The sequence below is a fragment of the Notolepis coatsorum genome (genome assembly GCF_963971535.1).
Source record: "Notolepis coatsorum genome assembly, chromosome: 8".
Taxonomy (NCBI): domain Eukaryota; kingdom Metazoa; phylum Chordata; class Actinopteri; order Aulopiformes; family Paralepididae; genus Notolepis; species Notolepis coatsorum.
Genome location: NC_140172.1, coordinates 15,235,776 through 15,248,165, shown reverse-complemented (window position 1 = coordinate 15,248,165; position 12,390 = coordinate 15,235,776). Strand labels below are relative to the sequence as shown.

Here is a 12,390-nt window from a genome sequence, read left to right as displayed (position 1 = left end):
GGTAGGGTGGGGCAAGGTCATGAAGAGCTTTAAAAGCAAATAAAATAATTTTAAAATGAATCCTAAAGTGCACTGGGAGCCAGTGGAGTGAAAATAAAATCGGTGAGATGTGGTCGTATTTACGAGTGCCAGTTAAAAGACGAGCAGCGGCGTTCTGCACCGTCTGAAGGCGAGCCACTGAGGATCCACTCACCCCTATATAAAGTGCATTGCAGTAATCCAGCCTGGTAGTCACAAATGAATGGATTACTGCTTCAAAGAATAAGGCCAATATGTTTTTGCTTATTGTCATGAACATAGCTTGGGAAAAGACCAAAATCTATAATTAATTTCTCTGACTTACAAGTGTGGTCCATCCATCCAGCCGACACCGGCTCATATCTGGAAGTCGTGGAACTGTTGGGTTAAAAAACAGGTCACTGTGGCTTTAGTCGGCATAATTCATGATTGCGATGAACACACTGTTACTAGTATAGCACCATAATTCACCCTCTTACCGCTGTGGAGCTGACAGCTTTTATGAAGTGTCTCTCTCTGTGTGTGTGTGTGTGTGTGTGTGTGCGTGTGTGTGTGTGTGTGTGTGTGTGTGTGTCTGTGTGTGTGTGTGTGTGTGTCTGTGTGTGTGTGTGTCTTTCAGAGTTCAATGGTATTACTCATCGCACAGTGACAGTAAACGGAAATAGGGTTTTCTACCAGAGAGCAAACTGCAGGCTGTCTGAATGCCTAATGGGTGTGAGGGTCGATTGTCCAATCCCCCATCATGCAGTTCAGCCCTATAAAGGAATATTGTGGATGTGTGTTAGCTGTTCCCACCTGCGATGTATATATATATTAGATAACCTCAAAGCAGTGATAATAATAATAATTCATTACATTTATATAGCGCTTTTCTAGACACTCAAAGCGCTCCCCACAATGTAGGGTGGAAATGGCCTCATTCACCACCCAACCTTGGGCTACACAGTACCATACACTGGCACCAGGCACACATCACACTACACAATGGCTGAACGGCTCAGGAGACAGGGATTGATATCAGCCAATTAAGGTGATTGGGAATTTGGCCAGGAACGTGATATGCATTATAAGCATCAAGCTTTATCTCATTAGGTCCTGCATCTGTGCCACTGCATTTGAATGTCTTACATACTATTATCTCTCTGTGTATATTATAAATATTTGTATTACTTCTGGTATAGAGGTCTGGTGGGGATGTTGTCCAGTTTGTCAACTATTGTCCTCTGGTCGGAAATGGTTGTAACCTCCCCTTCTTAACACCTTGGATCGACCACAAGTCCAACATGATGTCAAGAATGTGTTAGCATTCCATACCGACACAGATAATAACAGTGTCATCTGCGTGAAAATGGGAAGTTGAATTTTGAATATTTTCTCCCCAGCAATTTATATAAACAGTAAATAAAGGTGGGCCCAGAACTGAGCCCTGAGGGACCCCCTTACAAACTCTTAGGACTTCAGATGTAAGACCCTCAAACTGGAGAGTCTGCGTCCTGTCTGTAAGGAAGTTGAGAGAAACCAGTGTTAACAAGCCGTTTTGATTGATTGATTGAAAATTGTATTAACAGATTGCAGAATGGGTACAATACAGTACGGCTCAATACACACAATTGTTAAGGGGATGCAGACCAGAGAAAGACTTTCGTCTTGCTTACATCAGGGTCCCCCATTTTCAATTCATAATCACATTGATGACATACACAACATACATGACATCATGACATACAGGTATATAGTACTGTTACTGTACATTTGTGACATACAAGATATGCAAATATACAGTACTGTTAAACAGAGATCCTAACAGAAAATATATACTGTTACAAAGGATCAGATTAAACCGAATATATATATTTATTGATTGATATATATTGCATAGTATTTGTATATCGTTTGATATCCCTTGTATATTCCTTGTACATATACACGGAATATCCCTTTAGCCTAGTACAGACCATAATATTTCATTCTCCTATTGGACAGCGGTCCACAGGCGCCAGGGCCATGCCTCCAGAGTCAGGTTCAAGGCCACCGTCAAGACATGTCTGTACATGCCCGGCCTTGCCCAGGGATACGAGACAGAAATGAGGTTGGCACTAGATTGTTCGCCGTGCATATAAATATGGCGCAGGTGAATACAGAAGTAGAGTTACCCAATAAGTTGAAGCCTCACCCACGATACTCCGTGCGGTGAAGTATGGCCTGTTTGGCCCCAAATAGAGCATTGAGACCGCGTGCGAATTAATAACTGAATTGTCAGAGTTTGGCGCTATACCGTCGAGTGCGACATATTTCTATTAAGTCAGTAATAGTCTATTTGTGTATAGTGTATCGTGCGGCTAAAGTTCTACAGTGACCAGCATCACCAACGCTTCCTCGTATCAGCTAGAGTGCTTATCCAGGCTGGGCTGCTTTCATGGCGCTTTCACCCGAGGAGACCTAGACGAGAACCGTGTGGACATGTACACTGGATTAATCTACCCGACGACTACATAGCCCTTTGCGGCTGGATTATATTTGTTTTGGTCCTGTGATTTATGGAGCGGAGAATCGCCGACGCCTACACGTGTGGGATTTACCCTGTGAGGAGCCACGTCGAGTCTGCGCCTCAGAGAGCCTGAGGCCGGCTAGCTTTCTTCACTGTGGAGCTACAGTCTACGGAGAACAGCTGTATTCGTCTGTGGATCAAGAGACTATTGCACCGTCTCCTGTACTTGGAGTCTCCTTAGTCATCGTTGACCAGACTCTCTACTACCGACAGATCCTCTACCCCTGCTGGCTTACAACCGGGGGGACCCTTCCAGTATCTCCCGCTATATATTACTAGTGTACCATAGATATAATTCCCTAAGATTCAGGTTGTATAATTACCTCCTGCGTAACCAGAGAATGGACATTCATTATTGATTTGCCTACGCACATTCCTTTGCCTTATAAGCGCATCCAAAGTAAAATAGAGAAGTATATTATGTACCTTTTGCTGCAATAAATACTTAATTACCACTTTGTGTGGAACCGATTCATTGTGGGAAGTGTTCATCATATTTATATATCATGTACTGTATGGCCAGTAATTAAAGTACATAAAGCGGTAGTGGTTTAATGATACCATACTTATCAATACAGTCAGGGAATTGTACCCCTCAGTTACAATTGGTCCTTCGAGCCGGAGGGTAACTAGTGTAATATTAATATAGTGGTATTAATATTGACATGGCCTATGATGAACACTCCACAAAACGGTTCTCCTAAAGTAGATCGCCCGCAGCGTAGACGGCAGACACCTCAGTACTTAGAGGATTACGTTGCCAATATACTACCTAGCTTTCTACAGACGGTAAATGCGGAAAAAGTAGATAGTAAAATTATGTCCGACCCTATCGACCAGGCTACCCCGCCAATAGAGGCCCTAGTGGGTTCTAACGTAACTGACCAAGCTCACGGTAGGGACCAGGAGGGACCCGACATGACTTTACCCCCCGCCAAGACCGAAGAAGTAGTCCCCGGACTAGCTCCAGGATAAAGACAGCTCTCCAGGGATGGAACTCTACCCGCTACAAGAAGAGGAGAGCACCCCGGAGATGGATCTCCAGGACTCGCCACAGGAGAACAGATCTCCAACGAGTACTGCCAGGAGCGGATCACCTCAACCAGCGTCTTCCCCCAGCGAGGCGGACAAGATGCTGGCACAGGCATTCCTCGCCAGCCTAGCAGCATCAACAGAGCGCGATCGACTCCAAGCACAGGCGCTTAGTGAGCGCGAACATTCTTCCATGGAAAGAGAACGCCTTCAGGCGCAGCAACGGAGCGACGAAGATCGTATACGTCTAGAGATTAGACGCCTTCAGACGGAAGAGAATATGGTAAGGGACCGGGCCAAAGCCCAGCGCGCCGCCGCCGAAGCCCAGCGCGCCGCTGCCGGTGCCCAAAGAGAAGCAGAGCGCGACCTCGCTCTCACCAAGCGCGAAGCCGAGCGCGACCGATTACAAGCGCAGATAATGGAGCAGCTGATCACCAGGGCAACACCCCCTCCCTCCGCACGGGGTTCCAGGGCCTCGTCAAGACAAGGGTCAAGGGCACCCTCCCCTACCCGACCAAGCGACCCTGAGCCCGACCACCAGAGAGAGCCTATACCCCCCTCCGAACCCCTTCCCCGACCGGTCCAAGTGAGACCCAGCTACAAGGAAGAAACGGTCTACACCGCGGAGAGGCTAAATAGACGACTACAGGATCTAGAGGACCTGCCAGAGGAAGAAGAAGAGGGAGAGGAGGAGAGTCAAGCCCGACAGCAGCACAGTACTCCACAGGACCAGGAGGTCCAGTACAGCCCAGGCTCTACCCCCGCGGCTCTGCGCTACAGACCCCCGACTCAATTCACGGGTGAGCTTGACGCACGACCAGCCCCGAGGAACAGCACCTGGATACGCGGGCCATGGTACCCAGCAGGTACCAGCCCACCAAGAGGCGTAAGAGAAGACTCGCCTAGGAGGCCTCTCTTCCAACGCTCACCGATGTGCCAGCCATCCATGGCATCATACATTGGCACACCGACGTTTCCGGACTTCACCCACGAGAACAGAGCACAGTACACGGAGCTACGAATGTGCTTAGAGACAATGATGTCCGATGTAGCTGATGAACCGTACAAGTATGCTATCCTACTGAAGCACCTCAAGGTGCCCCGAGCGCACAATATAGCGCTGGCCTATGCCACCTCTACTACCCCATACACAGCGGCTCTAGCAGCACTCGACCAAAGATATGGACGCATATGGGACTACGTAATACAAGAGATAAGGCATATTGACCGCCTACCCCCAGCCACAGACAATCGCTCACTAGATGACCTGTCTATCAAGGTACAATCCCTGGTAGGGATGCTGGGGGCGCAAAGAGAAAAGGGTATGCACGAACTGTACGCAAACTCTAATGTAGAGAGGATTTTAGAGAAGCTTCCGCCCGCCCGACAAGAGCGCTTCAGGCGGCAAAGAGACCACCGTGATCCTAACGGTCCCGAGCCATCCCTCCTAGACCTAGCCGACTTCCTGGCGAGAGAAGTCAACAGCCTACGGTTGGATACGTTCATGCGGAGCACCCCAAGCTCCAGAGAGGGACCTAGGAGAGCAAACGATGGCCGAAGATTGGTGACCGTCATGCACCAATCAGAATCAGTACCGAGCAGCAAGAACCACAGTACCCCCTCGATGAAAGAGAAGTGGAAGATGGTGTGCCCGTACTGCGAAAAGGAACACTGGTTGTCACAATGTGACACGTTCAAGAAGATGACCGCCGATGAGGTGAGTCAATGGATAAAGTCCAACCGACGCTGTTACCGATGTGCGCGCAGTCACATGGCAGCCGATTGCCGCTTAAAGAAGAGGTGTAATCGGTGTGACGGAGCCCACCTAGATGTCCTACACGACAGTAACAGAAGAAAGCCTGCACCCTCAAGCAGCACAAAGGCAAGTGTTATGTACATTGACCCCGCCAGCAGCGGGGGCGCCCGGGTGCTCTTAAAGGTGGTCCGCGTAACACTGAGTTACCAAGATAAGGTCATGGACACTTACGCCGTCCTTGACGACGGGTCAGAGAAGACCCTTCTCCTCGCGTCCGCTGCGGCCCAGCTGGGGCTGCGGGGGAGCGAAAACCAGATGACGATTCGGACAATAAGAAGAGATCTAAAGACGATAAAGGGCGAGAATGTCTCCTTCACTATCGCAGCAAGCGGGCAGCCAGAGAGACGGTATAGGATTACTAACGCTTTCACCAGCCAAGAAATAGGCCTGTCGCAGTACACCTACCCCATCGCCAAGCTGATGGATAAATATGTGCACCTGCGTCAACTACCTATACCGCTCATAGACGGTGCCACCCCGACCCTGCTGATAGGCTCCGACCATGCAGACCTCATCGTCCCGATAGACCGGGTCCACACAGGGCCCAGAGGCTGTCCTGCAGCAGTCGAGACCCGCCTAGGATGGACATTACAAGGCCCCCTCGCTAAGTCTCTTAACCGAACAGCAGCCACTAGCTGCCTCCACTCCAGAGTGACAGAAGAAGACACCACCCTCCTACAGCATGTCGAGAGGCTATGGACACTAGAGACAATGCCCTTTAAGAACGAAAAGAAAGACATTCGTTCCAAGGAAGACATTTACGCTATAGCCCTCCTCGAGCAGGGGACAAAGAGAGTCAAAGTCAACGGAGTGATGAGATACGCAACTCCACTCCTGAGGCGAGAGGGTATGCCTACCTTCCACGCCCCAAAAGAAGCGACGGGGCGGTATCTATTGAACACAGAGCGGCGCCTAGCCAGAGACCCCGCTCAAGAGACGGTGTACCGCGCTGAGATTAACAAGCTAATCACAGCGGGACACATAAAGAAAATTGACATTAAAGAGGCCGATCAGACGACCGAATCATGGTACGTGCCGCACCACAAAGTCCACCACAACGGCAAGGATCGTATTGTGTTCAACTGCAGCTACCAGATCGGATCACAAAATCTGAATAAAGAGCTCTTGCCCGGCCCAACACTCGGCCCCTCTCTACTAGGCGTGTTACTACGTTTCCGCCAAGACAAGGTGGCCATCAGCGGCGACATCAAAGGGATGTTCCTGCAGGTGAGACTAGTGGAGGAGGACAAGCCCCTGCTGCGGTTCCTATGGAGAGAGAGGATCGGGGATGAGCAACCAGCCATCTATCAATGGGAAGTCCTCCCTTTCGGAACCACATGCAGCCCATGCTGTGCTACGTTTGCACTGCAAAAGCACGTCGCAGAGGACCCAGCAGCTGATGAAGAGGTCAGACAAAGTGTAGGAAATAGTTTCTACGTGGACAACTGTCTGCAAAGCGTCTCGACGCCAGAAGAAGCCGAGGCCCTTCTACTCAAGCTCCGCGCCTCCCTGATCAAAGGCGGCTTTGATCTCAGGCAGTGGGCCAGCAGCGACCCGCAAGTATTGCGCAGCCTCTCCCCCGAGGACAAGGCAGCAAGCAGCGAGACCTGGATGGCGACCATCCCAGGAGAAGCCCAAGAAATGACATTAGGACTAGTCTGGTGCTTCAAAACAGACTTGCTCCATTATAAACACACACCCCTGACCAAGGAGCAGGGAAGGTCGACTGCACTACCGACCACCAGACGGAGTGTATACAGAACACTCGCCAGACAATATGACCCGTTGGGATGTATTCTACCTTACACCACCAGGGCAAAGATGATTGTAAGAGCGTTATGGGACAAGGACCAGGGCTGGGACGACCCCATACCCGAACACCTTGCATCCACATGGAGAGAGTGGGAGACGGAACTCAGCTCACTCCCAGGTGTCAACATATGCCGCAGCTACTTCCCACCCACAGTGAGGCCGGAGACGTGCCAGATGGACCTGCACGTCTTCAGCGACGCCTCCGAAGTAGCCTACGGTTCGGTGGCCTACTTGCGTGCCCGAGAGGAGGGAGGAGAAATACATACTGCTTTCATCCTGGCTCGCTCAAGAATAGCCCCACGAAAGCAACAATCTATCCCGCGTCTAGAGCTCTGCGCAGCCCTAGCAGGAGCGCAACTCGCCACGTTAATCCAACGTGAACTCACCATTCCGGTGCAAAGAACAATCTTGTGGTCAGACTCCACGACAGTACTCACATGGATCCGGTCTGATTCGTGCAGATACAAGGTCTTCGTGGGAGTCAGAGTCACAGAGATTCAAGATTTAACAGAAGTAGCAAGCTGGAGGTATGTGGACACAAAACACAACCCAGCTGACGTCATCACCCGGGGAATGTCCCTGGATGACCTCACCCGTCACAACCTATACAGTGACGGGCCAGAGTTCCTCAAGCTCCCGGAAGAAGAGTGGCCTACACCCACCCCACGGGAAGCGAGTAAAGAGGAGGCCGAAAACAAGAAATCTATGTTCTGTGGATTGAACACACTCGTCTCCACAGACCCCGACATAGACGATTGCCTCACCCTAGAGAGTGCGCAGCTAAAGACATTCCTGTGGCACCACCCAGAGGTTCAGCTCACTACTGACATTACAGCAGCTGACTACGAAGAAGCAGAACTTCTTCTACTACAACGAGCCCAGAGAGACTCGTTCCCCGATGAGCTAGACTGTCTACAGGGAGCAAAGCCCGTCCCATCAGACAGCAGACTGCTCCACCTAGCCCCCGAGAGCGACGCCCATGGTCTCATCAGAGTGGGTGGTCGTCTGCGGAGAGCTCCAGACTTACCGGATGACGTCAAGTACCCGATAGTCTTAAACAGCCGACACAAGGTCACAGAGCTGATCATAAAGAAATACGACGAGGATGTGCATCACGCTGGGGCAGAGAGAGTCTTCGCGGAGATCAGACGTCGTTATTGGATACTGCAAGGGAGAGAAGCAGTGCGGCGCTTCCAGCGAACCTGTCTAGACTGTCGTAAGTGGCGAGCGCAGCCCAGTATACCCCGGATGGCTGACCTACCTCCCTGTCGCCTCCGACTCGGCGACAAGCCTTTTCACTCCACCGGTATGGACTGTTTCGGCCCGCTGTATATCAAGAAAGGAAGAGGAACCGAGAAGCGGTGGGGTATTGTATTCAAATGCATGACCACCCGAGCGATGCATATAGAACTCCTTCCAACCATGAGCACAGACTCATTCCTTATGGCCTTCCGAAGATTCACATCGCGGAAAGGCAAACCGTCTATATTATTGTCTGATCACGGGACAAACTTCAAAGGCGGAGAAAGAGAGCTGAGAGAGAGCTTCCAAGCTATGGGCCCAGAACTTAAGACCCACCTCGCTCCATCCCAGATTGACTTCCAGTTTAATCCCCCGAACGCACCTCACTTCGGTGGAACTTGGGAACGAGAAGTACGTTCAATAAAGACAGCCCTGTACGCCGTGCTTGGGGCCCAGACCGTGGCGGAAGAAGTCCTAATGACAGTCCTCACGGAGATCGAGGGAGTATTGAACTCAAAGCCCCTCGGTTACGTCTCAAGTGATGTAGCAGATGTCGACCCAGTCACCCCCAACACACTCTTGATGGGGCGGCTAGACCCCGCGCTACCACAGACAATGTACAGGCCTGAAGAAGCGAACGGCCGAAGAATGTGGAGGTACAGTCAAGTATTGGCTGACAAGTTTTGGAACAGCTTCCTACTCCACTATCTACCGTCTCTACAGACCCGCCAGAAATGGGTGAAAGAGAGAGACAATTTGACAGAAGGAACAGTCGTCATGATTATCGACCAGTCACTACCCCTAGCTATGTGGCCGGCTGGCCGCGTAAGCAAAGTGATCACCGGTGCCGACGGAAAGGTCCGAGCAGCCGAAGTGCTCGTCCAAGGACGGATCTACACCCGACCCGTGGCGAGGCTAATAGAACTGCCAAGGCTCCCCGATAATATCAATGACGACCATGACCCCATGACTTTGTGAACTGCCCGACCCCTCACAACAGACATTGAGTAGTGGACAGTGCGGTTAATCTGTCTCTGCTTAGCTAATTAGGTGGGACTAATTAGGAGGCGGCTGTTACAAAGGATCAGATTAAACCGAATATATATATTTATTGATTGATATATATTGCATAGTATTTGTATATCGTTTGATATCCCTTGTATATTCCTTGTACATATACACGGAATATCCCTTTAGCCTAGTACAGACCATAATATTTCATTCTCCTATTGGACAGCGGTCCACAGGCGCCAGGGCCATGCCTCCAGAGTTTAAGTTTAAGTTTATTTGGATCCCCATTAGCCACAGCAGTGCTGGGGCTATTCTTCCTGGGGTCCATAACACATAAAATACAGTTACAGACGTATACACTCACAACATTTACATGTCATACAGACAATTAAAACAACAATAAAAACCCTTATACACTCATAACATTTACATGACATACAGACCATTAAAACAACAATAAAAACCCTTATACACTCACAACATTTACATGTCATACAGACAATTAAAACAACAGTAAAAACCCTAATCAAATTCATAATACAATATAAAAATACAAAATTATACAATATTTTAATAATATATCCCTATCAGACACATGCCTTTTCATCCATATATACCTATCTCTTTATCAGACACATACATTTTAATTTACGTACACACTATCTATTAGGGAATGTCAATTTCTTTGGTTGAAAATGTTGTTTTACCACGATTTTGAAACGGCATTTACTATTCTCCTGCTTAACATGTCTGGGAAGAGAGTTCCATTCCTGCATACCACGGAACATGACAGTTCGCTTCATTGCATTCGACCTCACTTTTGGAAGTGTAAAACCTCGTGCAGAAGCATGTCTGGTGGAATGGTTGTGTCTGTCAAGACTTATTGATAAATTGTTATATAAAATTGAGGGGATCTTTGTAACAAAAATATTCCTAGTGAATACAAGGAGTGAGCAGAGTAATTTATGTTTGACAAGTAACCAAGTTAAACAACTGTGCATCGCTGCAACATTAGTTCTGTACTCACAGCGAAGCGCTATACGTGCTGCTTTGTTTTGTACCATTTGTAATTTTTTCAGTTTACTCGTCGTTACATTCGACCATACTGCAGGACAATAGTCAAGATTTGACAAAACCAGAGCTTGAATGACCTGTTTGATAGAATTTAGTGGTAACAAATGAGCACATCTTTTAACAACAGAAATCCCTCTTCCCATTTTCACTACTATATTGTTTATATGGTGTGACCATGACAATTTACTGTCTAATGTTACCCCAAGGAGTTTAGTCTCCTGGACTTGATTAATTACCACATCACTTATCAAAAGTTTCAAGACTGGGTTCGTTCTTAGAGTATGGTTTGAACCGAAAATGATGCTACTTGTCTTTGATATGTTTAGAACTAGTTTGTTATTCTTTATCCATTCCATCACTGATTGCAACTCTGCCTTTAGGACCGTATTTAATTCATTGGCTGTTGAGGCTGATGTGTAAATCGTTGAATCATCCGCATACATAGAAATATAGGACTTATTTAGGACAAGAGGCATGTCATTTGTAAATATGGTGTAGAGCAAAGGCCCAAGGCAACTTCCTTGGGGTACTCCACACCTTACCGTTTTAACTTCTGAGTAACTCCCATTAAAAAAAACTATTTGTTTCCGGTTTGCTAAATAAGTTTGCATCCAAGATAGTGCAGATGAGGAGAAACCGTAACATTCAAGTTTTTTAAGTAAGAATTTGTGATCTATGATGTCGAATGCTGCAGTAAAATCAAGCAAGACAGCTCCAACCATTTTCTTTTTATCTATCTCTTTCAGCCAATCATCCGTCATTTGGGTTAAAGCAGTCGCTGTTGAATGTCCTTCACGATATGCATGTTGAAAATCAGTGGTCAATGTGTTAAAAGAAAAGTAGCTTTTAATCTGTTCACTTACTATTCTTTCCATCAGTTTACTCAAAACTGGCAGTAAACTTATGGGACGACTATTAGATCCTGAGAATGGCAATTTCAAATTTTTTGGCAGTGGTATTACTTTGGCAGTTTTCCACTGTTGCGGATACAAACATTCACTAAAGGATTGATTTATAATATGACAGATAGCAGGGGCAATTAAATCAGGGACCAATTTCAGAAGTTTCCCGTCAAGACCGTCAACACCTGAGTCAGGTTCAAGGCCACCGTCAAGACATGTCTGTACATGCCCGGCCTTGCCCAGGGATACGAGACAGAAATGAGGTTGGCACTAGATTGTTCGCCGTGCATATAAATATGGCGCAGGTGAATACAGAAGTAGAGTTACCCAATAAGTTGAAGCCTCACCCACGATACTCCGTGCGGTGAAGTATGGCCTGTTTGGCCCCAAATAGAGCATTGAGACCGCGTGCGAATTAATAACTGAATTGTCAGAGTTTGGCGCTATACCGTCGAGTGCGACATATTTCTATTAAGTCAGTAATAGTCTATTTGTGTATAGTGTATCGTGCGGCTAAAGTTCTACAGTGACCAGCATCACCAACGCTTCCTCGTATCAGCTAGAGTGCTTATCCAGGCTGGGCTGCTTTCATGGCGCTTTCACCCGAGGAGACCTAGACGAGAACCGTGTGGACATGTACACTGGATTAATCTACCCGACGACTACATAGCCCTTTGCGGCTGGATTATATTTGTTTTGGTCCTGTGATTTATGGAGCGGAGAATCGCCGACGCCTACACGTGTGGGATTTACCCTGTGAGGAGCCACGTCGAGTCTGCGCCTCAGAGAGCCTGAGGCCGGCTAGCTTTCTTCACTGTGGAGCTACAGTCTACGGAGAACAGCTGTATTCGTCTGTGGATCAAGAGACTATTGCACCGTCTCCTGTACTTGGAGTCTCCTTAGTCATCGTTGACCAGACTCTCTACTACCGACAG

At 48.2% G+C, this 12,390-nt stretch overlaps 1 protein-coding gene across 1 annotated transcript in view; it reads left to right on the top strand.

The window, feature by feature from the left end:
- The window catches only part of camkk1a (calcium/calmodulin-dependent protein kinase kinase 1, alpha a), a 146,173-nt gene that overhangs the window by 125,723 nt on the left and 8,060 nt on the right, over positions 1–12,390 (top strand). The gene's annotated exons all lie outside the window — the stretch shown is intronic.